The sequence below is a fragment of the Anser brachyrhynchus genome (assembly GCF_964034855.1).
Source record: "Anser brachyrhynchus genome assembly, chromosome: W".
Taxonomy (NCBI): Eukaryota; Metazoa; Chordata; class Aves; order Anseriformes; family Anatidae; genus Anser; species Anser brachyrhynchus.
This window is the reverse complement of record NC_137704.1, coordinates 2,032,510-2,058,056: the sequence shown is the minus strand read 5'-3', so window position 1 is coordinate 2,058,056 and position 25,547 is coordinate 2,032,510.

The window sequence follows — 25,547 nt, the reverse complement described above, 5'->3', positions numbered from 1 at the left end:
TGGCCTCATCTTTAAGAGTCGGATGTTATCACCAACCATGGGACTTGTCGACCCCCATGGCCATGCTCCCACAACTCCCCCTTCTTTATTAACATAAAAGAGCTCGATTAACACAAATTAAGAAAGCAGGTTTAACACAAATTATGAAGGCGCGATTAACAGAAATTAAGAAAGCAAGAGTAACACAAATTAAGAAAGCACTATTAACACAAAATAAAATACAGAGAAAAACTGTCAGGCATACTAATTCCATCTTTAACAAACTTTGTACCCCATCCCTGGGAGAGGCAGGCACTGAGTGCTTCCCAGCTGGGGGGCTCTGGCTGCCCCTCCAACTCCTGGAGTCCTTGTTTGTGGGTCCTGCCTATGCCAGCGAGACCCTCCCATACGCTGTTTTTTGTTTGCCCCTGTTCTGATAGCATGTCCCTATTCATTCCTTTTTTGTTTTGTCCCTGTTCTGTTAGCCTGTCCCTGTTCCTGTTCTTCATGTCCCTGCTTAAGGTGTCTCCTGAATCACCCTTCTTTGTTCCCTCGCAAGGCTTTACTTTCCTGGTGGTCTCTACTTTACGAGTCCGATGTTATCACAAACCAAGGGGCTTGTCGACCCCCATGGCCACACTCCCACATCTTCCCCTTCTTTATTAACATAAGAAAGCACAATTAACACAAATTAAGAAGGCAGGATCAACACAAACTAAAACACAGAGAAAAACTGCCAGGCATACTAAGTCTATCTTTAACAACCTTTGTAAAACCATCCCTGGGAGAGGCAGGCACTGAGTACTGCCCAGCCGGGGGGCTCTGGCTGCCCCTCCAACTCCTGGAGTCCTTGTTTGTGGGTCCAGCATATGCCAGTGGGACCCTCCCATATGCTCTTTTTTGTTTCTCCCTGCTCTGTTAGCCTGTCCCTGTTCCTGTTCTTCATGTCCCTGTTTGTTTTCTTCTCGTCCCTGTTCGTTTTCTTGTCCCTGTTGGGGGGCGATTTGTGGCGTAAAGACCGCACGGACAACGGGGTTCTTTCAGGATCTGTAACTGCTACCTCTTTATTGATGACATAACTTGAACTCTCTCTTACTGAGGGCATAACTTCATCTCTCAGAGTGAGGGCACAACTTCATTCTATCCCTTATTCAGGAAAGGTTCCCTTCCTATAACTTCCGCCTCACAGCAGTACCTTTCCACTAACTAGTCATTGGTCAACAACTTTGCCCGGCAACAGCAAACACCCAGCCACTTCCATGCATTAATGGCTGGAGAACTAGCCACCCCACACAAGAGGGTGTCACCTGAATCACCCTTCTTTGTTCCCTCTCAGCTCTTTAAATTCCTGATGGTCTCATCCTTAAGAGTCGGATGTTATCACCAACCATGGGGCTTGCCGACCCCCATGGCCACACTCCCACATCTTCCCCTTCTTCATTAACTTAAGAAAGCGCGAGTAACACAAATTAAGAAGGCAGGATCAACACAAACTAAAACACAGAGAAAAACTGCCAGGCATACTAATTCCATCTTTTACAAACTTTGTAACCCCAACCCTGGGAGAGGCAGGCACTGAGTGCTGCCCAGCCGGGGGGCTCTGGCTGCCCCTCCAACTCCTGGAGTCCTTGTTTGTGGGTCCTGCCTATGCCAGCGAGACCCTCCCATACGCTGTTTTTTGTTTGTCCCTGTTCTGATAGCCTTTCCCTATTCATTCCTTTTTTGTTTTTGTCCCTGTTCTGTTAGACTATCCCTGTTCCTGTTCTTCATGTCCCTGGTTAAGGTGTCTTTTGAATAACCCTTCTTTGTTCCCTCTCAAGGGTGTACTTTCCTGATGGTCTCTACTTTAATAGTCGGATGTTATCACCAACCATGGGGCTTGTCGACCCCCATGGCCACACTCCCACATCTTCCCCTTCTTCATTAACTTAAGAAAGCGCGATTAACACAAATTAAGAAGGCAGGATCAACACAAACTAAAACACAGAGAAAAACTGCCAGGCATACTAATTCCATCTTTTAAAAACTTTGTAACCCCATCCCTGGGAGAGGCAGGCACTGAGTGCTGCCCAGCCGGGGGGCTCTGGCTGCCCCTCCAACTCCTGGAGTCCTTGTTTGTGGGTCTAGCATATGCCAGTGGGACCCTCCCATATGCTGTTTTTTGTTTCTCCCTGCTCTGTTAGCCTGTCCCTGTTCTTCATGTCCCTGTTTAAGGTGTCTCCTGAATCACCCTTCTTTGTTCCCTCTCAACTCTTTACTTTCCTGATGGCCTCATCTTTAAGAGTCCGATGTTATCACCAACCATGGGACTTGTCGACCCCCATGGCCACACTCCTACAACTCCCCCTTCTTTATTAACATAAAAGAGCTCGATTAACACAAATTAAGAAAGCAGGTTTAACACAAATTATGAAGGCGCGATTAACAGAAATTAAGAAAGCAAGAGTAACACAAATTAAGAAAGCACTATTAACACAAACTAAAATACAGAGAAAAACTGCCAGGCATACTAATTCCATCTTTAACAAACTTTGTAACCCCGTCCCTGGGAGAGGCAGGCACTGAGTGCTGCCCAGCCGGGGAGCTCTGGCTGCCCCTCCAACTCCTGGAGTCCTTGTTTGTGGGTCCTGCCTATGCCAGCGAGACCCTCCCATATGCTGTTTTTTGTTTGTCCCTGTTCTGATAGCCTGTCCCTATTCATTCCTTTTTTGTTTTTGTCCCTGTTCTGTTAGACTATCCCTGTTCCTGTTCTTCATGTCCCTGTTTATGGTGTCTCCTGAATCACCCTTCTTTGTTCCCTCTCAACTCTTTACTTTCCTGATGGTCTCATCATTAAGAGTCCAATGTTATCACCAACCATGGGGCTTGTCGACCCCCATGGCCACACTCCCACATCTTCCCCTTCTTTATTAACATAAGAAAGCACAATTAACACAAATTTAGAAGGCAGGATCAACACAAACTAAAACACAGAGAAAAACTGCCAGGCATACTAAGTCTATCTTTAACAACCTTTGTAAAACCATCCCTGGGAGAGGCAGGAACTGAGTGCTGCCCAGACGGGGGGCTCTGGCTGCCCCTCCAACTCCTGGAGTCCTTGTTTGTGGGTCCTGCGTAAGCCAGCGTGACCCTCCCATAAGCTCTTTTTGTTCGTCCCTGTTCTGTTAGCCTGTACCTATTAATTCCTTTTTTTTTTTTCCTGTTCCGTTTGCCTGTCCCTATTCATTCCTTTTTTGTTTTTGTCCTTGTTCTGTTTGCCTGTCTCTGTTCCTGTTCTTCATTTCCCTGTTTGTTTTCTTCTCGTCCCTGTTCGTTTTCATGTCCCTGTTGGGGGGCGATTTGTGGCGTAAAGACCGCACGGACAACGGGGTCCTTTCAGGATCTGTAACTGCTACCTCTTTATTGATGACATAACTTGAACTCTCTCTTACTGAGGGCATAACTTCATCTCTCAGAGTGAGGGCACAACTTCATTCTATCCCTTATTCAGGAAAGGCTCCCTTCCTATAACTTCCGCCTCACAGCAGTACCTTTCCACTAAGTAGTCATTGGTCAACAACTTTGCCCGGCAACAGCAAACACCCAGCCACTTCCATGCATTAATGGCTGGACAACTAGCCACCCCACACAAGAGGGTGTCACCTGAATCACCCTTCTTTGTTCCCTCTCAGCTCTTTAAATTCCTGATGGTCTCATCCTTAAGAGTCGGATGTTATCACCAACCATGGGGCTTGCCGACCCCCATGGCCACACTCCCACATCTTCCCCTTCTTCATTAACTTAAGAAAGCGCGAGTAACACAAATTAAGAAGGCAGGATCAACACAAACTAAAACACAGAGAAAAACTCCCAGGAATACTAAGTCTATCTTTAACAATCTTTGTAAAACCGTCCCTGGGAGAGGCAGGCACTGAGTGCTGCCCAGCCGGGGGGCTCTGGCTGCCCCTCCAACTCCTGGAGTCCTTGTTTGTGGGTCCAGCATATGCCAACGAGACCCTCCCATATGCTGTTTTTTGTTTCTCCCTGCCCTGTTAGCCTGTCCCTGTTCCTGTTCTTCATGTCCCTGTTTAAGGTGTCTCCTGAATCACCCTTCTTTGCTCCCTCTCAACTCTTTACTTTCCTGATGGTCTCATCTTTAAGAGTCGGATGTTATCACCAACCATGGGACTTGTCGACCCCCATGGCCATGCTCCCACAACTCCCCCTTCTTTATTAACATAAAAGAGCTCGATTAACACAAATTAAGAAAGCAGGTTTAACACAAATTATGAAGGCGCGATTAACAGAAATTAAGAAAGCAAGAGTAACACAAATTAAGAAAGCACTATTAACACAAAATAAAATACAGAGAAAAACTGCCAGGCATACTAATTCCATCTTTAACAAACTTTGTACCCCATCCCTGGGAGAGGCAGGCACTGAGTGCTTCCCAGCTGGGGGGCTCTGGCTGCCCCTCCAACTCCTGGAGTCCTTGTTTGTGGGTCCTGCCTATGCCAGCGAGACCCTCCCATACGCTGTTTTTTGTTTGCCCCTGTTCTGATAGCATGTCCCTATTCATTCCTTTTTTGTTTTGTCCCTGTTCTGTTAGCCTGTCCCTGTTCCTGTTCTTCATGTCCCTGCTTAAGGTGTCTCCTGAATCACCCTTCTTTGTTCCCTCGCAAGGCTTTACTTTCCTGGTGGTCTCTACTTTACGAGTCCGATGTTATCACAAACCAAGGGGCTTGTCGACCCCCATGGCCACACTCCCACATCTTCCCCTTCTTTATTAACATAAGAAAGCACAATTAACACAAATTAAGAAGGCAGGATCAACACAAACTAAAACACAGAGAAAAACTGCCAGGCATACTAAGTCTATCTTTAACAACCTTTGTAAAACCATCCCTGGGAGAGGCAGGCAGTGAGTACTGCCCAGCCGGGGGGCTCTGGCTGCCCCTCCAACTCCTGGAGTCCTTGTTTGTGGGTCCAGCATATGCCAGTGGGACCCTCCCATATGCTCTTTTTTGTTTCTCCCTGCTCTGTTAGCCTGTCCCTGTTCCTGTTCTTCATGTCCCTGTTTGTTTTCTTCTCGTCCCTGTTCGTTTTCTTGTCCCTGTTGGGGGGCGATTTGTGGCGTAAAGACCGCACGGACAACGGGGTTCTTTCAGGATCTGTAACTGCTACCTCTTTATTGATGACATAACTTGAACTCTCTCTTACTGAGGGCATAACTTCATCTCTCAGAGTGAGGGCACAACTTCATTCTATCCCTTATTCAGGAAAGGTTCCCTTCCTATAACTTCCGCCTCACAGCAGTACCTTTCCACTAACTAGTCATTGGTCAACAACTTTGCCCGGCAACAGCAAACACCCAGCCACTTCCATGCATTAATGGCTGGAGAACTAGCCACACCACACAAGAGGGTGTCACCTGAATCACCCTTCTTTGTTCCCTCTCAGCTCTTTAAATTCCTGATGGTCTCATCCTTAAGAGTCGGATGTTATCACCAACCATGGGGCTTGCCGACCCCCATGGCCACACTCCCACATCTTCCCCTTCTTCATTAACTTAAGAAAGCGCGAGTAACACAAATTAAGAAGGCAGGATCAACACAAACTAAAACACAGAGAAAATCTGCCAGGCATACTAATTCCATCTTTTACAAACTTTGTAACCCCAACCCTGGGAGAGGCAGGCACTGAGTGCTGCCCAGCCGGGGGGCTCTGGCTGCCCCTCCAACTCCTGGAGTCCTTGTTTGTGGGTCCTGCCTATGCCAGCGAGACCCTCCCATACGCTGTTTTTTGTTTGTCCCTGTTCTGATAGCCTTTCCCTATTCATTCCTTTTTTGTTTTTGTCCCTGTTCTGTTAGACTATCCCTGTTCCTGTTCTTCATGTCCCTGGTTAAGGTGTCTTTTGAATAACCCTTCTTTGTTCCCCCTCAAGGGTGTACTTTCCTGATGGTCTCTACTTTAATAGTCGGATGTTATCACCAACCATGGGGCTTGTCGACCCCCATGGCCACACTCCCACATCTTCCCCTTCTTCATTAACTTAAGAAAGCGCGATTAACACAAATTAAGAAGGCAGGATCAACACAAACTAAAACACAGAGAAAAACTGCCAGGCATACTAATTCCATCTTTTAAAAACTTTGTAACCCCATCCCTGGGAGAGGCAGGCACTGAGTGCTGCCCAGCCGGGGGGCTCTGGCTGCCCCTCCAACTCCTGGAGTCCTTGTTTGTGGGTCTAGCATATGCCAGTGGGACCCTCCCATATGCTGTTTTTTGTTTCTCCCTGCTCTGTTAGCCTGTCCCTGTTCTTCATGTCCCTGTTTAAGGTGTCTCCTGAATCACCCTTCTTTGTTCCCTCTCAACTCTTTACTTTCCTGATGGCCTCATCTTTAAGAGTCCGATGTTATCACCAACCATGGGACTTGTCGACCCCCATGGCCACACTCCTACAACTCCCCCTTCTTTATTAACATAAAAGAGCTCGATTAACACAAATTAAGAAAGCAGGTTTAACACAAATTATGAAGGCGCGATTAACAGAAATTAAGAAAGCAAGAGTAACACAAATTAAGAAAGCACTATTAACACAAACTAAAATACAGAGAAAAACTGCCAGGCATACTAATTCCATCTTTAACAAACTTTGTAACCCCATCCCTGGGAGAGGCAGGCACTGAGTGCTGCCCAGCCGGGGAGCTTTGGCTGCCCCTCCAACTCCTGGAGTCCTTGTTTGTGGGTCCTGCCTATGCCAGCGAGACCCTCCCATATGCTGTTTTTTGTTTGTCCCTGTTCTGATAGCCTGTCCCTATTCATTCCTTTTTTGTTTTTGTCCCTGTTCTGTTAGACTATCCCTGTTCCTGTTCTTCATGTCCCTGTTTATGGTGTCTCCTGAATCACCCTTCTTTGTTCCCTCTCAACTCTTTACTTTCCTGATGGTCTCATCATTAAGAGTCCAATGTTATCACCAACCATGGGGCTTGTCGACCCCCATGGCCACACTCCCACATCTTCCCCTTCTTTATTAACATAAGAAAGCACAATTAACACAAATTTAGAAGGCAGGATCAACACAAACTAAAACACAGAGAAAAACTGCCAGGCATACTAAGTCTATCTTTAACAACCTTTGTAAAACCATCCCTGGGAGAGGCAGGCACTGAGTGCTGCCCAGCCGGGGGGCTCTGGCTGCCCCTCCAACTCCTGGAGTCCTTGTTTGGGGGTCCTGCGTAAGCCAGCGTGACCCTCCGATAAGCTCTTTTTGTTCGTCCCTGTTCTGTTAGCCTGTACCGATTCATTCCTTTTTTTTTTTTTTCCTGTTCCGTTTGCCTGTCCCTATTCATTCCTTTTTTGTTTTTATCCCTGTTCTGTTAGCCTGTCCCTGTTCCTGTTCTTCATGTCCCTGTTTGTTTTCTTCTCGTCCCTGTTCGTTTTCTTGTCCCTGTTGGGGGGCGATTTGTGGCGTAAAGACCGCACGGACAACGGGGTTCTTTCAGGATCTGTAACTGCTACCTCTTTATTGATGACATAACTTGAACTCTCTCTTACTGAGGGCATAACTTCATCTCTCAGAGTGAGCGCACAACTTCATTCTATCCCTTATTCAGGAAAGGCTCCCTTCCTATAACTTCCGCCTCACAGCAGTACCTTTCCACTAACTAGTCATTGGTCAACAACTTTGCCCGGCAACAGCAAACACCCAGCCACTTCCATGCATTAATGGCTGGAGAACTAGCCACCCCAGACAAGAAGGTGTCACCTGAATCACCCTTCTTTGTTCCCTCTCAACTCTTTAAATTCCTGATGGTCTCATCCTTAAGAGTCCGATGTTATCACCAACCATGGGGCTTGTCGACCCCCATGGCCAAACTCCCACATCTTCCCCTTCTTTATTAACATAAGAAAGCGCAATTAACACAAATTAAGAAGGCAGGATCAACACAAACTAAAACACAGAGAAAAACTGCCAGGCATACTAAGTCTATCTTTAACAATCTTTGTAAAACCATCCCTGGGAGAGGCAGGCACTGAGTGCTGCCCAGCCGGGGGGCTCTGGCTGCCCCTCCAACTCCTGGAGTCCTTGTTTGTGGGTCCAGCATATGCCAGTGGGACCCTCCCATATGCTGTTTTTTGTTTCTCCCTGCTCTGTTAGCCTGTCCCTGTTCCTGTTCTTCATGTCCCTGCTTAAGGTGTCTCCTGAATCACCCTTCTTTGTTCCCTGTCAAGGCTTTACTTTCCTGGTGGTCTCTACTTTAAGAGTCCGATGTTATCACAAACCAAGGGGCTTGTCGACCCCCATGGCCACACTCCCACATCTTCCCCTTCTTTATTAACATAAGAAAGCGCGATTAACACAAATTAAGAAGGCAGGATCAACACAAACTAAAACACAGAGAGAAACTGCCAGGCATACTAATTTCATCTTTAACAAACTTTGTAACCCCGTCCCTGGGAGAGGCAGGACCTGAGTGCTGCCCAGCTGGGGGGCTCTGGCTGCCCCTCCAACTCCTGGAGTCCTTGTTTGTGGGTTCAGCATATGCCAGTGGGACTCTCCCATATGCTGTTTTTTGTTTCTCCCTGCTCCGTTAGCCTGTCCCTGTTCCTGTTCTTCATGTCCCTGTTTAAGGTGTCTCCTGAATCACCCTTCTTTGTTCCCTCTCAACTCTTTACTTTCCTGATGGCCTCATCTTTAAGAGTTGGATGTTATCACCAACCATGGGACTTGTGGACCCCCATGGCCATGCTCCCACATCTCCCCCTGCTTTATTAACATAAAAGAGCTCGATTAACACAAATTAAGAAAGCAGGTTTAACACAAATTAAGAAGGCGCGATTAACAGAAATTATGAAAGCAAGAGTAACACAAATTAAGAAAGCACTATTAACACAAACTAAAACACAGAGAAAAACTGCCAGGCATACTAATTCCATCTTTTACAAACTTTGTAACCCCATCCCTGGGAGAGGCAGGCACTGAGTGCTGCCCAGCTGGGGGGCTCTGGCTGCCCCTCCAACTCCTGGAGTCCTTGTTTGGGGGTCCTGCGTAAGCCAGCGTGACCCTCCCTTACCCTCTTTTTTTCGTCCCTGTTCTGTTAGCCTGTACCTATTCATTCCTTTTCTGTTTTTGTCCCTGTTCCGTTTGCCTGTCCCTATTCATTTTTTTTTGTTTTTGTCCTTGTTCTGTTAGCCTGTCCCTCTTCCTGTTCTTCATGCCCCTGTTTGTTTTCTTCTCGTCCCTGTTCGTTTTCTTGTCCCTGTTGGGGGGCGATTTGTGGCGTAAAGACCGCACGGACAACGGGGTTCTTTCAGGATCTGTAACTGCTACCTCTTTATTGATGACATAACTTGAACTCTCTCTTACTGAGGGCATAACTTCATCTCTCAGAGTGAGGGCACAACTTCATTCTATCCCTTATTCAGGAAAGGCTCCCTTCCTATAACTTCCGCCTCACAGCAGTACCTTTCCACTAACTAGTCATTGGTCAACAACGTTGCCCGGCAACAGCAAACACCCAGCCACTTCCATGCATTAATGGCTGGAGAACTAGCCACCCCAGACAAGAAGGTGTCACCTGAATCACCCTTCTTTGTTCCCTCTCAACTCTTTAAATTCCTGATGGTCTCATCCTTAAGAGTCCGAGGTTATCACCAACCATGGGGCTTGTCTACCCCCATTGCCACACTCCCACATCTTCCCCTTCTTTATTAACATAAGAAAGCGCAATTAACACAAATTAAGAAGGCAGGATCAAAACAAACTAAAACACAGAGAAAACCTGCCAGGCATACTAAGTCTATCTGTAACAATCTTTGTAAAACCATCCCTGGGAGAGGCAGGCACTGAGTGCTGCCCAGCCGGGGGGCTCTGGCTGCCCCTCCAACTCCTGGAGTCCTTGTTTTTGGGTCCAGCATATGCCAGTGAGACCCTCCCCTATGCTGTTTTTTGTTTCTCCCTGCTCCGTTAGCCTGTCCCTGTTCCTGTTCTTCATGTCCTTTTTTAAGGTGTCTCCTGAATCACCCTTCTTTGTTCCCTCTCAACTCTTTACTTTCCTGATGGTCTCATCATTAAGAGTCTGATGTTACCACCAACCATGGGGCTTGTCGACCCCCATGGCCACACTCCCACATCTTCACCTTCTTTATTAACATAAGAAAGCGCGATTAACACAAATTAAGAAGGCAGGATCAACACAAACTAAAACACAGAGAAAAACTGCCAGGCATACTAATTCCATCTTTAACAAACTTTGTAACCCCATCCCTGGGAGAGGCAGGCACTGAGTGCTGCCCAGCTGGGGGGCTCTGGCTGCCCCTCCAACTCCTGGAGTCCTTGTTTGTGGGTCCTGCCTATGCCAGCGAGACCCTCCCATACGCTGTTTTTTGTTTGTCCCTGTTCTGATAGCCTGTCCCTATTCATTACTTTTTTGTTTTCGTCCCGGTTCTGTTAGACTATCCCTGTTCCTGTTCTTCATGTCCCTGTTTAAGGTGTCTCCTGAATCACCCTTCTTTGTTCCCTCTCAAGGCTTTACTTTCCTGATGGTCTCTACTTTATTAGTCAGATCTTATCACCAACCATGGGGCTTGTCTAACCCCATGGCCAGGCTCCCACATCTCCCCCTCCTTTATTAACATAAAAGAGCTCGATTAACACAAATTAAGAAAGCAGGTTTAACACAAATTAAGAAGGCGCGATTAACAGAAATTAAGAAAGCAAGAGTAACACAAATTAAGAAAGCACTATTAACACAAACTAAAATACAGAGAAAAACTGCCAGGCATACTAATTCCATCTTTAACAAACTTTGTAACCCCGTCCCTGGGAGAGGCAGGCACTGAGTGCTGCCCAGCTGGGGGGCTCTGGCTGCCCCTCCAACTCCTGGAGTCCTTGTTTGTGGGTCCTGCCTATGCCAGTGGGACCCTCCCATATGCTGATTTTTGTTTCTCCCTGCTCTGTTAGCCTGTCCCTGTTCCTGTTCTTCATGTCCCTGTTTAAGGTGTCTCCTGAATCACCCTTCTTTGTTCCCTCTCAACTCTTTACTTTCCTGATGGCCTCATCTTTAAGAGTCGGTTGTTATCACCAACCATGGGACTTGTCGACCCCCATGGCCATGCTCCCACATCTCCCCCTTCTTTATTAACATAAAAGAGCTCGATTAACACAAATTAAGAAAGCAGGTTTAACACAAATTAAGAAGGCGCGATTAACAGAAATTAAGAAAGCAAGAGTAACACAAATTAAGAAAGCACTATTAACACAAACTAAAACACAGAGAAAAACTGCCAGGCATACTAATTCCATCTTTAACAAACTTTGTAACCCCATCCCTGGGAGAGGCAGGCACTGAGTGCTGCCCAGCCGGGGGGCTCTGGCTGCCCCTCCAACTCCTGGAGTCCTTGTTTGTGGGTCTAGCATATGCCAGTGGGACCCTCCCATATGCTGTTTTTTGTTTCTCCCTGCTCTGTTAGCCTGTCCCTGTTCTTCATGTCCCTGTTTAAGGTGTCTCCTGAATCACCCTTCTTTGTTCCCTCTCAACTCTTTACTTTCCTGATGGCCTCATCTTTAAGAGTCAGATGTTATCACCAACCATGGGACTTGTCGACCCCCATGGCCACACTCCTACAACTCCCCCTTCTTTATTAACATAAAAGAGCTCGATTAACACAAATTAAGAAAGCAGGTTTAACACAAATTAAGAAGGCACGATTAACAGAAATTAAGAAAGGAAGAGTAACACAAATTAAGAAAGCACTATTAACACAAACTAAAATACAGAGAAAAACTGCCAGGCATACTAATTCCATCTTTAACAAACTTTGTAACCCCATCCCTGGGAGAGGCAGGCACTGAGTGCTGCCCAGCCGGGGAGCTCTGGCTGCCCCTCCAACTCCTGGAGTCCTTGTTTGTGGGTCCTGCCTATGCCAGCGAGACCCTCCCATACGCTGTTTTTTGTTTGTCCCTGTTCTGATAGCCTGTCCCTATTCATTCCTTTTTTGTTTTTGTCCCTGTTCTGTTAGACTATCCCTGTTCCTGTTCTTCATGTCCCTGTTTATGGTGTCTCCTGAATCACCCTTCTTTGTTCCCTCTCAACTCTTTACTTTCCTGATGGTCTCATCATTAAGAGTCCAATGTTATCACCAACCATGGGGCTTGTCGACCCCCATGGCCACACTCTCACATCTTCCCCTTCTTTATTAACATAAGAAAGCACAATTAACACAAATTTAGAAGGCAGGATCAACACAAACTAAAACACAGAGAAAAACTGCCAGGCATACTAAGACTATCTTTAACAACCTTTGTAAAACCATCCCTGGGAGAGGCAGGCTCTGAGTGCTGCCCAGCCGGGGGGCTCTGGCTGCCCCTCCAACTCCTGGAGTCCTTGTTTGGGGGTCCTGCGTAAGCCAGCGTGACCCTCCCATAAGCTCTTTTTGTTCGTCCCTGTTCTGTTAGCCTGTACCTATTCATTCCTTTTTTTTTTTTTTCCTGTTCCGTTTGCCTGTCCCTATTCATTCCTTTTTTGTTTTTATCCCTGTTCTGTTAGCCTGTCCCTGTTCCTGTTCTTCATGTCCCTGTTTGTTTTCTTCTCGTCCCTGTTCGTTTTCTTGTCCCTGTTGGGGGGCGATTTGTGGCGTAAAGACCGCACGGACAACGGGGTTCTTTCAGGATCTGTAACTGCTACCTCTTTATTGATGACATAACTTGAACTCTCTCTTACTGAGGGCATAACTTCATCTCTCAGAGTGAGCGCACAACTTCATTCTATCCCTTATTCAGGAAAGGCTCCCTTCCTATAACTTCCGCCTCACAGCAGTACCTTTCCACTAACTAGTCATTGGTCAACAACTTTGCCCGGCAACAGCAAACACCCAGCCACTTCCATGCATTAATGGCTGAAGAACTAGCCACCCCAGACAAGAAGGTGTCACCTGAATCACCCTTCTTTGTTCCCTCTCAACTCTTTAAATTCCTGATGGTCTCATCCTTAAGAGTCGGATGTTATCACCAACCATGGGGCTTGCCGACCCCCATGGCCACACTCCCACATCTTCCCCTTCTTCATTAACTTAAGAAAGCGCGAGTAACACAAATTAAGAAGGCAGGATCAACACAAACTAAAACACAGAGAAAAACTCCCAGGAATACTAAGTCTATCTTTAACAATCTTTGTAAAACCGTCCCTGGGAGAGGCAGGCACTGAGTGCTGCCCAGCCGGGGGGCTCTGGCTGCCCCTCCAACTCCTGGAGTCCTTGTTTGTGGGTCCAGCATATGCCAACGAGACCCTCCCATATGCTGTTTTTTGTTTCTCCCTGCTCTGTTAGCCTGTCCCTGTTCCTGTTCTTCATGTCCCTGTTTAAGGTGTCTCCTGAATCACCCTTCTTTGTTCCCTCTCAACTCTTTACTTTCCTGATGGCCTCATCTTTAAGAGTCGGATGTTATCACCAACCATGGGACTTGTCGACCCCCATGGCCATGCTCCCACAACTCCCCCTTCTTTATTAACATAAAAGAGCTCGATTAACACAAATTAAGAAAGCAGGTTTAACACAAATTATGAAGGCGCGATTAACAGAAATTAAGAAAGCAAGAGTAACACAAATTAAGAAAGCACTATTAACACAAAATAAAATACAGAGAAAAACTGCCAGGCATACTAATTCCATCTTTAACAAACTTTGTACCCCATCCCTGGGAGAGGCAGGCACTGAGTGCTTCCCAGCTGGGGGGCTCTGGCTGCCCCTCCAACTCCTGGAGTCCTTGTTTGTGGGTCCTGCCTATGCCAGCGAGACCCTCCCATACGCTGTTTTTTGTTTGCCCCTGTTCTGATAGCATGTCCCTATTCATTCCTTTTTTGTTTTGTCCCTGTTCTGTTAGCCTGTCCCTGTTCCTGTTCTTCATGTCCCTGCTTAAGGTGTCTCCTGAATCACCCTTCTTTGTTCCCTCGCAAGGCTTTACTTTCCTGGTGGTCTCTACTTTACGAGTCCGATGTTATCACAAACCAAGGGGCTTGTCGACCCCCATGGCCACACTCCCACATCTTCCCCTTCTTTATTAACATAAGAAAGCACAATTAACACAAATTAAGAAGGCAGGATCAACACAAACTAAAACACAGAGAAAAACTGCCAGGCATACTAAGTCTATCTTTAACAACCTTTGTAAAACCATCCCTGGGAGAGGCAGGCACTGAGTACTGCCCAGCCGGGGGGCTCTGGCTGCCCCTCCAACTCCTGGAGTCCTTGTTTGTGGGTCCAGCATATGCCAGTGGGACCCTCCCATATGCTCTTTTTTGTTTCTCCCTGCTCTGTTAGCCTGTCCCTGTTCCTGTTCTTCATGTCCCTGTTTGTTTTCTTCTCGTCCCTGTTCGTTTTCTTGTCCCTGTTGGGGGGCGATTTGTGGCGTAAAGACCGCACGGACAACGGGGTTCTTTCAGGATCTGTAACTGCTACCTCTTTATTGATGACATAACTTGAACTCTCTCTTACTGAGGGCATAAGTTCATCTCTCAGAGTGAGGGCACAACTTCATTCTATCCCTTATTCAGGAAAGGTTCCCTTCCTATAACTTCCGCCTCACAGCAGTACCTTTCCACTAACTAGTCATTGGTCAACAACTTTGCCCGGCAACAGCAAACACCCAGCCACTTCCATGCATTAATGGCTGGAGAACTAGCCACCCCACACAAGAGGGTGTCACCTGAATCACCCTTCTTTGTTCCCTCTCAGCTCTTTAAATTCCTGATGGTCTCATCCTTAAGAGTCGGATGTTATCACCAACCATGGGGCTTGCCGACCCCCATGGCCACACTCCCACATCTTCCCCTTCTTCATTAACTTAAGAAAGCGCGAGTAACACAAATTAAGAAGGCAGGATCAACACAAACTAAAACACAGAGAAAAACTGCCAGGCATACTAATTCCATCTTTTACAAACTTTGTAACCCCAACCCTGGGAGAGGCAGGCACTGAGTGCTGCCCAGCCGGGGGGCTCTGGCTGCCCCTCCAACTCCTGGAGTCCTTGTTTGTGGGTCCTGCCTATGCCAGCGAGACCCTCCCATACGCTGTTTTTTGTTTGTCCCTGTTCTGATAGCATGTCCCTATTCATTCCTTTTTTGTTTTTGTCCCTGTTCTGTTAGACTATCCCTGTTCCTGTTCTTCATGTCCCTGGTTAAGGTGTCTTTTGAATAACCCTTCTTTGTTCCCTCTCAAGGGTGTACTTTCCTGATGGTCTCTACTTTAATAGTCGGATGTTATCACCAACCATGGGGCTTGTCGACCCCCATGGCCACACTCCCACATCTTCCCCTTCTTCATTAACTTAAGAAAGCGCGATTAACACAAATTAAGAAGGCAGGATCAACACAAACTAAAACACAGAGAAAAACTGCCAGGCATACTAATTCCATCTTTTAAAAACTTTGTAACCCCATCCCTGGGAGAGGCAGGCACTGAGTGCTGCCCAGCCGGGGGGCTCTGGCTGCCCCTCCAAATCCTGGAGTCCTTGTTTGTGGGTCTAGCATATGCCAGTGGGACCCTCCCATATGCTGTTTTTTGTTTCTCCCTGCTCTGTTAGCCTGTCCCTGTTCTTCATGTCCCTGTTTAAGGTGTCTCCTGAATCACCCTTCTTTGTTCCCTCTCAACTCTTTACTTTCCTGATGGCCTCATCTTTAAGAGTCAGATGTTATCACCAACCATGGGACTTGTCGACCCCCATGGCCACACTCCTACAACTCCCCCTTCTTTATTAACATAAAAGAGCTCGATTAACACAAATTAAGAAAGCAGGTTTAACACAAATTATGAAGGCGCGATTAACACAAATTAAGAAAGCAAGAGTAACACAAATTAAGAAAGCACTATTAACACAAACTAAAATACAGAGAAAAACTGCCAGGCATACTAATTCCATCTTTAACAAACTTTGTAACCCCGTCCCTGGGAGAGGCAGGCACTGAGTGCTGCCCAGCCGGGGAGCTCTGGCTGCCCCTCCAACTCCTGGAGTCCTTGTTTGTGGGTCCTGCCTATGCCAGCGAGACCCTCCCATATGCTGTTTTTTGTTTGTCCCTGTTCTGATAGCCTGTCCCTATTCATTCCTTTTTTGTTTTTGTCCCTGTTCTGTTAGACTATCCCTGTTCCTGTTCTTCATGTCCCTGTTTATGGTGTCTCCTGAATCACCCTTCTTTGTTCCCTCTCAACTCTTTACTTTCCTGATGGTCTCATCATTAAGAGTCCAACGTTATCACCAACCATGGGGCTTGTCGACCCCCATGGCCACACTCCCACATCTTCCCCTTCTTTATTAACATAAGAAAGCACAATTAACACAAATTAAGAAGGCAGGATCAGCACAAACTAAAACACAGAGAAAAACTGCCAGGCATACTAAGTCTATCTTTAACAACCTTTGTAAAACCATCCCTGGGAGAGGCAGGCACTGAGTGCTGCCCAGCCGGGGGGCTCTGGCTGCCCCTCCAACTCCTGGAGTCCTTGTTTGGGGGTCCTGCGTAAGCCAGCGTGACCCTCCCATAAGCTCTTTTTGTTCGTCCCTGTTCTGTTAGCCTGTACCGATTCATTCCTTTTTTTTTTTTTTCCTGTTCCGTTTGCCTGTCCCTATTCATTCCTTTTTTGTTTTTATCCCTGTTCTGTTAGCCTGTCCCTGTTCCTGTTCTTCATGTCCCTGTTTGTTTTCTTCTCGTCCCTGTTCGTTTTCTTGTCCCTGTTGGGGGGCGATTTGTGGCGTAAAGACCGCACGGACAACGGGGTTCTTTCAGGATCTGTAACTGCTACCTCTTTATTGATGACATAACTTGAACTCTCTCTTACTGAGGGCATAACTTCATCTCTCAGAGTGAGCGCACAACTTCATTCTATCCCTTATTCAGGAAAGGCTCCCTTCCTATAACTTCCGCCTCACAGCAGTACCTTTCCACTAACTAGTCATTGGTCAACAACTTTGCCCGGCAACAGCAAACACCCAGCCACTTCCATGCATTAATGGCTGGAGAACTAGCCACCCCAGACAAGAAGGTGTCACCTGAATCACCCTTCTTTGTTCCCTCTCAACTCTTTAAATTCCTGATGGTCTCATCCTTAAGAGTCCGATGTTATCACCAACCATGGGGCTTGACGACCCCCATGGCCACACTCCCACATCTCCTCCTTTTTTATTAACATAAGAAAGCGCGATTAACACAAATTAAGAAGGCAGGATCAACACAAACTAAAAAACAGAGAAAAACTGCCAGGCATACTAAGTCTATCTTTAACAATCTTTGTAAAACTGTCCCTGGGAGAGGCAGGCACTGAGTGCTGCCCAGCCGGGGGGCTCTGGCTGCCCCTCCAACTCCTGGAGTCCTTGTTTGTGGGTCCTGCCTATGTCAGCGAGACCCTCCCATACGCTGTTTTTTGTTTGTCGCTGTTCTGATAGCATGTCCCTATTCATTCCTTTTTTGTTTTGTCCCTGTTCTGTTAGGCTGTCCCTGTTCCTGTTCTTCATGTCCCTGCTTAAGGTGTCTCCTGAATCACCCTTCTTTGTTCCCTCTCAAGGCTTTACTTTCCTGATGGTCTCTACTTTAAGAGTCCGATGTTATCACCAACCATGGGACTTGTCGACCCCCATGGCCACACTCCTACAACTCCCCCTTCTTTATTAACATAAAAGAGCTCGATTAACACAAATTAAGAAAGCATGTTTAACACAAATTATGAAGGCGCGATTAACAGAAATTAAGAAAGCAAGAGTAACACAAATTAAGAAAGCACTATTAACACAAACTAAAATACAGAGAAAAACTGCCAGGCATACTAATTCCATCTTTTACAAACTTTGTAACCCCATCCCTGGGAGAGGCAGGCACTGAGTGCTGCCCAGCCGGGGAGCTCTGGCTGCCCCTCCAACTCCTGGAGTCCTTGTTTGTGGGTCCTGCCTATGCCAGTGGGACCCTCCCATATGCTGATTTTTGTTTCTCCCTGCTCTGTTAGCCTGTCCCTGTTCCTGTTCTTCATGTCCCTGTTTAAGGTGTCTCCTGAATCACCCTTCTTTGTTCCCTCTCAACTCTTTACTTTCCTGATGGCCTCATCTTTAAGAGTCGGTTGTTATCACCAACCATGGGACTTGTCGACCCCCATGGCCATGCTCCCACATCTCCCCCTTCTTTATTAACATAAAAGAGCTCGATTAACACAAATTAAGAAAGCAGGTTTAACACAAATTAAGAAGGCGCGATTAACAGAAATTAAGAAAGCAAGAGTAACACAAATTAAGAAAGCACTATTAACACAAACTAAAATACAGAGAAAAACTGCCAGGCATACTAATTCCATCTTTAACAAACTTTGTAACCCCATTCCTGGGAGAGGCAGGCACTGAGTGCTGCCCAGCTGGGGGGCTCTGGCTGCCCCTCCAACTCCTGGAGTCCTTGTTTTTGGGTCCAGCATATGCCAGTGGGACCCTCCCATATGCTGTTTTTTGTTTCTCCCTGCTCTGTTAGCCTGTCCCTGTTCCTGTTCTTCATGTCCCTTTTTAAGGTGTCTCCTGAATCACCCTTCTTTGTTCCCTCTCAAGGCTTTACTTTCCTGATGGTCTCATCCTTAAGAGTCGGATATTATTACCAACCATGGGGCTTGTCGACCCCCATGGCCACACTCCCACATCTTCCCCTTCTTTATTAACTTAAGAAAGCGCGATTAACACAAATTAAGAAGGCAGGATCAACAGAAACTAAAACACAGAGAAAAACTGCCAGGCATACTAAGTCTATCTTTAACAACCTTTGTAAAACCATCCCTGGGAGAGGCAGGCACTGAGTGCTGCCCAGCCGGGGGGCTCTGGCTGCCCCTCCAACTCCTGGAGTCCTTGTTTGTGGGTCCAGCATATGCCAGTGGGACCCTCCCATATGCTGTTTTTTGTTTCTCCCTGCTCCGTTAGCTTGTCCCTGTTCCTGTTCTTCATGTCCCTGTTTAAGGTGTCTCCTGAATCACCCTTCTTTGTTCCCTCTCAAGGCTTTCCTTTCCTGATGGTCTCATCTTTAAGAGTCGGATGTTATCACCAACCATGGGACTTGTCGACCCCCATGGCCACGCTCCCACATCTCCCCCTTCTTTATTAACATAAAAGAGCTCGATTAACACAAATTAAGAAAGCATGTTTAACACAAATTATGAAGGCGCGATTAACAGAAATTAAGAAAGCAAGAGTAACACAAATTAAGAAAGCACTATTAACACAAACTAAAATACAGAGAAAAACTGCCAGGCATACTAATTCCATCTTTTACAAACTTTGTAACCCCATCCCTGGGAGAGGCAGGCACTGAGTGCTGCCCAGCCGGGGAGCTCTGGCTGCCCCTCCAACTCCTGGAGTCCTTGTTTGTGGGTCCTGCCTATGCCAGTGGGACCCTCCCATATGCTGATTTTTGTTTCTCCCTGCTCTGTTAGCCTGTCCCTGTTCCTGTTCTTCATGTCCCTGTTTAAGGTGTCTCCTGAATCACCCTTCTTTGTTCCCTCTCAACTCTTTACTTTCCTGATGGCCTCATCTTTAAGAGTCGGTTGTTATCACCAACCATGGGACTTGTCGACCCCCATGGCCATGCTCCCACATCTCCCCCTTCTTTATTAACATAAAAGAGCTCGATTAACACAAATTAAGAAAGCAGGTTTAACACAAATTAAGAAGGCGCGATTAACAGAAATTAAGAAAGCAAGAGTAACACAAATTAAGAAAGCACTATTAACACAAACTAAAATACAGAGAAAAACTGCCAGGCATACTAATTCCATCTTTAACAAACTTTGTAACCCCATACCTGGGAGAGGCAGGCACTGAGTGCTGCCCAGCTGGGGGGCTCTGGCTGCCCCTCCAACTCCTGGAGTCCTTGTTTTTGGGTCCAGCATATGCCAGTGGGACCCTCCCATATGCTGTTTTTTGTTTCTCCCTGCTCTGTTAGCCTGTCCCTGTTCCTGTTCTTCATGTCCCTTTTTAAGGTGTCTCCTGAATCACCCTTCTTTGTTCCCTCTCAAGGCTTTACTTTCCTGATGGTCTCATCCTTAAGAGTCGGATATTATTACCAACCATGGGGCTTGTCGACCCCCATGGCCACACTCCCACATCTTCCCCTTCTTTATTAACTTAAGAAAGCGCGATTAACACAAATTAAGAAGGCAGGATCAACACAAACTAAAACACAGAGAAAAACTGCCAGGCATACTAAGTCTATCTTTAACAACCTTTGTAAAACCATCCCTGGGAGAGGCAGGCACTGAGTACTGCCCAGCCGGGGGGCTCTGGCTGCCCCTCCAACTCCTGGAGTCCTTGTTTGTGGGTCCTGCCTATGCCAGTGGGACCCTCCCATATGCTGTTTTTTGTTTCTCCCTGCTCTGTTAGCCTGTCCCTGTTCCTGTTCTTCATGTCCCTGTTTAAGGTGTCTCCTGAATCACCCTTCTTTGTTCCCTCTCAACTCTTTAAATTCCTGATGGTCTCATCCTTAAGAGTCGGATATTATTACCAACCATGGGGCTTGTCGACCCCCATGGCCACACTCCCACATCTTCCCCTTCTTTATTAACATAAGAAAGCGCGATTAACACAAATTAAGAAGGCAGGATCAACAGAAACTAAAACACAGAGAAAAACTGCCAGGCATACTAAGTCTATCTTTAACAATCTTTGTAAAACCATCCCTGGGAGAGGCAGGCACTGAGTGCTGCCCAGCCGGGGGGCTCTGGCTGCCCCTCCAACTCCTGGAGTCCTTGTTTGTGGGTCCAGCATATGCCAGTGGGACCCTCCCATATGCTGTTTTTTGTTTCTCCCTGCTCCGTTAGCTTGTCCCTGTTCCTGTTCTTCATGTCCCTGTTTAAGGTGTCTCCTGAATCACCCTTCTTTGTTCCCTCTCAAGGCTTTCCTTTCCTGATGGTCTCATCTTTAAGAGTCGGATGTTATCACCAACCATGGGACTTGTCGACCCCCATGGCCATGCTCCCACTTCTCCCCCTTCTTTATTAACATAAAAGAGCTCGATTAACACAAATTAAGAAAGCATGTTTAACACAAATTATGAAGGCGCGATTAACAGAAATTAAGAAAGCAAGAGTAACACAAATTAAGAAAGCACTATTAACACAAACTAAAATACAGAGAAAAACTGCCAGGCATACTAATTCCATCTTTAACAAACTTTGTAACCCCATCCCTGGGAGAGGCAGGCACTGAGTGCTGCCCAGCCGGGGAGCTCTGGCTGCCCCTCCAACTCCTGGAGTCCTTGTTTGTGGGTCCTGCCTATGCCAGCGAGACCCTCCCATACGCTTTTTTTTGTTTGTCCCTGTTCTGATAGCCTGTCCCTATTCATTCCTTTTTTGTTTTTGTCCCTGTTCAGTTAGACTATCCCTGTTCCTGTTCTTCATGTCCCTGTTTATGGTGTCTCCTGAATCACCCTTCTTTGTTCCCTCTCAAGGCTTTACTTTCCTGATGGTCTCTACTTAAATAGTCGGATGTGATCACCAACCATGGGGCTTGTCGACCCCCATGGCCACACTCCCACATCTTCGCCTTCTTTATTAAAATAAGAAAGCGCAATTAACACAAATTAAGAAGGCAGGATCAGCACAAACTAAAACACAGAGAAAAGCTGCCAGGCATACTAAGTCTATCTTTAACAACCTTTGTAAAACCATCCCTGGGAGAGGCAGGCACTGAGTACTGCCCAGCCGGGGGGCTCTGGCTGCCCCTCCGACTACTGGAGTCCTTGTTTGTGGGTCCTGCATAAGCCAGCGTGACCCTCCCATAAGCTCTTTTTGTTCGTCCCTGTTCTGTTACCCTGTACCTATTCATTCTTTTTTTTTTTTTTTCCCTGTTCCGTTTGCCTGTCCCTATTCATTCCTTTTTTGTTTTTGTCCCTGTTCTGTTAGCCTGTCCCTGTTCCTGTTCTTCATGTCCCTCTTTGTTTTCTTCTCGTCCCTGTTCGTTTTCATGTCCCTGTTGGGGGGCGATTTGTGGCGTAAAGACCGCACGGACAACGGGGTTCTTTCAGGATCTGTAACTGCTACCTCTTTATTGATGACATAACTGGAACTCTCTCTTACTGAGGGCATAACTTCATCTCTCAGAGTGAGGGCACAACTTCATTCTATCCCTTATTCAGGAAAGGCTCCCTTCCTATAACTTCCGCCTCACAGCAGTAACTTTCCACTAACTAGTCATTGGTCAACAACTTTGCCCGGCAACAGCAAACACCCAGCCACTTCCATGCATTAATGGCTGGAGAACTAGCCACCCCAGACAAGAAGGTGTCACCTGAATCACCCTTCTTTTTTCCCTCTCAACTCTTTAAATTCCTGATGGTCTCATCCTTAAGAGTCCGATGTTATCACCAACCATGGGGCTTGTCTACCCCCATTGCCACACTCCCACATCTTCCCCTTCTTTATTAACATAAGAAAGCGCGATTAACACAAATTAAGAAGGCAGGATCAACACAAACTAAAACACAGAGAAAACCTGCCAGGCATACTAAGTCTATCTTTAACAATCTTTGTAAAACCATCCCTGGGAGAGGCAGGCAGTGAGTACTGCCCAGCCGGGGGGCTCTGGCTGCCCCTCCAACTCCTGGAGTCCTTGTTTTTGGGTCCAGCATATGCCAGTGAGACCCTCCCCTATGCTGTTTTTTGTTTCTCCCTGCTCCGTTAGCCTGTCCCTGTTCCTGTTCTTCATGTCCCTTTTTAAGGTGTCTCCTGAATCACCCTTCTTTGTTCCCTCTCAACTCTTTACTTTCCTGATGGTCTCATCATTAAGAGTCTGATGTTACCACCAACCATGGGGCTTGTCGACCCCCATGGCCACACTCCCACATCTTCCCCTTCTTTATTAACATAAGAAAGCGCGATTAACACAAATTAAGAAGGCAGGATCAACACAAACTAAAACACAGAGAAAAACTGCCAGGCATACTAATTCCATCTTTAACAAACTTTGTAACCCCATCCCTGGGAGAGGCAGGCACTGAGTGCTGCCCAGCTGGGGGGCTCTGGCTGCCCCTCCAACTCCTGGAGTCCTTGTTTGTGGGTCCTGCCTATGCCAGCGAGACCCTCCCATACGCTGTTTTTTGTTTGTCCCTGTTCTGATAGCCTGTCCCTATTCATTACTTTTTTGTTTTCGTCCCGGTTCTGTTAGACTATCCCTGTTCCTGTTCTTCATGTCCCTGTTTAAGGTGTCTCCTGAATCACCCTTCTTTGTTCCCTCTCAAGGCTTTACTTTCCTGATGGTCTCTACTTTATTAGTCAGATCTTATCACCAACCATGGGGCTTGTCTAACCCCATGGCCAGGCTCCCACATCTCCCCCTCCTTTACTAACATAAAAGAGCTCGATTAACACAAATTAAGAAAGCAGGTTTAACACAAATTAAGAAGGCGCGATTAACAGAAATTAAGAAAGCAAGAGTAACACAAATTAAGAAAGCACTATTAACACAAACTAAAATACAGAGAAAAACTGCCAGGCATACTAATTCCATCTTTAACAAACTTTGTAACCCCGTCCCTGGGAGAGGCAGGCACTGAGTGCTGCCCAGCTGGGGGGCTCTGGCTGCCCCTCCAACTCCTGGAGTCCTTGTTTGTGGGTCCTGCCTATGCCAGTGGGACCCTCCCATATGCTGATTTTTGTTTCTCCCTGCTCTGTTAGCCTGTCCCTGTTCCTGTTCTTCATGTCCCTGTTTAAGGTGTCTCCTGAATCACCCTTCTTTGTTCCCTCTCAAGGCTTTACTTTCCTGATGGTCTCGTTATTAAGAGTCTGATGTTATCACCAACCATGGGGCTTGTCGACCCCCATGGCCACACTCCCACATCTTCCCCTTCTTTATTAACATAAGAAAGCGCGATTAACACAAATTAAGAAGGCAGGATCAGCACAAACTAAAACACAGAGAAAAACTGCCAGGCATACTAAGTCTATCTTTAACAACCTTTGTAAACCCATCCCTGGGAGAGGCAGGCACTGAGTGCTGCCCAGCTGGGGGGCTTAGGCTGCCCCTCCAACTCCTGGAGTCCTTGTTTGGGGGTCCTGCGTAAACCATCGTGACCCTCCCATATGCTCTTTTTGGTCATCCCTGTTCTGTTAGCCTGTACCTGATCATTCCTTTTCTGTTTTTGTCCCTGTTCCGTTTGCCTGTCCCTATTCATTCCTTTTTTGTTTTTGCCCCTGTTCTGTTTGCCTGTCCCTGTTCCTCTTCTTCATGTCCCTGTTTGTTTTCTTCTGGTCCCTGTTAGTTTTCATGTCCCTGTTGGGGGGCGATTTGTGGCGTAAAGACCGCACGGACAACGCGGTTCTTTCAGGATCTGTTACTGCTACCTCATTATTGATGACATAACTTGAACTCTCTCTTACTGAGGGCATAACTTCATCTCTCAGAGTGAGGGCACAACTTCATTCTATCCCTTATTCAGGAAAGGCTCCCTTCCTATAACTTCTGCCTCACAGCAGTACCTTTCCACTAACTAGTCATTGGTCAACAACTTTGCCCGGCAACAGCAAACACCCAGCAACTTCCATGCTTTAATGGCTGGAGAACAAGCCACCCCAGACAACAAGGTGTCACCTGAATCACCCTTCTTTGTTCCCTCTCAACTCTTTAAATTCCTGATGGTCTCATCCTTAAGAGTCGGATATTATTACCAACCATGGGGCTTGTCGACCCCCATGGCCACACTCCCACATCTTCCCCTTCTTTATTAACTTAAGAAAGCGCGATTAACACAAATTAAGAAGGCAGGATCAACACAAACTAAAACACAGAGAAAAACTGCCAGGCATACTAAGTCTATCTTTAACAACCTTTGTAAAACCATCCCTGGGAGAGGCAGGCACTGAGTACTGCCCAGCCGGGGGGCTCTGGCTGCCCCTCCAACTCCTGGAGTCCTTGTTTGTGGGTCCTGCCTATGCCAGTGGGACCCTCCCATATGCTGTTTTTTGTTTCTCCCTGCTCTGTTAGCCTGTCCCTGTTCCTGTTCTTCATGTCCCTGTTTAAGGTGTCTCCTGAATCACCCTTCTTTGTTCCCTCGCAAGGCTTTACTTTCCTGGTGGTCTCTACTTTACGAGTCCGATGTTATCACAAACCAAGGGGCTTGTCGACCCCCATGGCCACACTCCCACATCTTCCCCTTCTTTATTAACATAAGAAAGCGCGATTAACACAAATTAAGAAGGCAGGATCAACAGAAACTAAAACACAGAGAAAAACTGCCAGGCATACTAAGTCTATCTTTAACAACCTTTGTAAAACCATCCCTGGGAGAGGCAGGCACTGAGTGCTGCCCAGCCGGGGGGCTCTGGCTGCCCCTCCAACTCCTGGAGTCCTTGTTTGTGGGTCCTGCCTATGCCAGCGAGACCCTCCCATACGCTGTTTTTTGTTTGTCCCTGTTCTGATAGCCTGTCCCTATTCATTCCCTTTTTGTTTTCGTCCCTGTTCTGTTAGACTATCCCTGTTCCTGTTCTTCATGTCCCTGCTTAAGGTGTCTCCTGAATCACCCTTCTTTGTTCCCTCTCAAGGCTTTCCTTTCCTGATGGCCTCATCTTTAAGAGTCGGATGTTATCAC